This window comes from Acyrthosiphon pisum, chromosome A1, assembly GCF_005508785.2.
Source record: "Acyrthosiphon pisum isolate AL4f chromosome A1, pea_aphid_22Mar2018_4r6ur, whole genome shotgun sequence".
In the NCBI taxonomy this organism is placed as follows: domain Eukaryota; kingdom Metazoa; phylum Arthropoda; class Insecta; order Hemiptera; family Aphididae; genus Acyrthosiphon; species Acyrthosiphon pisum.
This window is the reverse complement of record NC_042494.1, coordinates 4,709,732-4,710,455: the sequence shown is the minus strand read 5'-3', so window position 1 is coordinate 4,710,455 and position 724 is coordinate 4,709,732.

The following is a 724-nucleotide window of genomic DNA, read 5'->3' as shown; positions in this document are numbered from 1 at the left end:
CACACGCACACAATAAAGAACACGTTATTTTGGACAAGTGGGCCGCCGCTTTCTATGAACGTTATACATACATAATGTGTATGTATTCATTTTCTCATATACATACACATATATACTATACAGGGTATCTATAATAAACGTCAAGATTTGCGTTGACGTATAACAAACTCACTATAATATTATGTAAGGCAAATATCTATATTTTTTTTTATCTATTTTAGTGTAAATTTATAAATGTTATATATTATAGACCATACTGGAAAGCCTAATTATTAGTTTTAAAATATTAATATTTCAATCATCCTCCCCCCCCCCCCCCCCCCCAATACCAAATTCTTGCGCACGCCACTGGCTGTAATTAAAACACGAATGACTGAAGATACTTGAAAATTTCACTGAATGTTTATATTAGCATTTTATATATGCGATAACATTTTGAAAATAATTTGACTCTTTTTGAGCTGTTACGGACATTGTCAGTTTTCAATTTTTTTAGTTTTTTTTCTGTAAATATAAATGAAGTTTAATCTATTGGGCCAAAAAGTGTAAAAAATTAATACAAGGCTCCTGATATATTGTTACAATAGCAGTTGAAAAATTTTAAAAATACATAGGCACAATTATTTTTTATAAGCATTTGAAGTTGAAATTTTGACAAAATTTATCAAATTTAAAATTGAATAATTATTTTGTAGTTAAAAAATTATAAAATGTTCAACTTTTA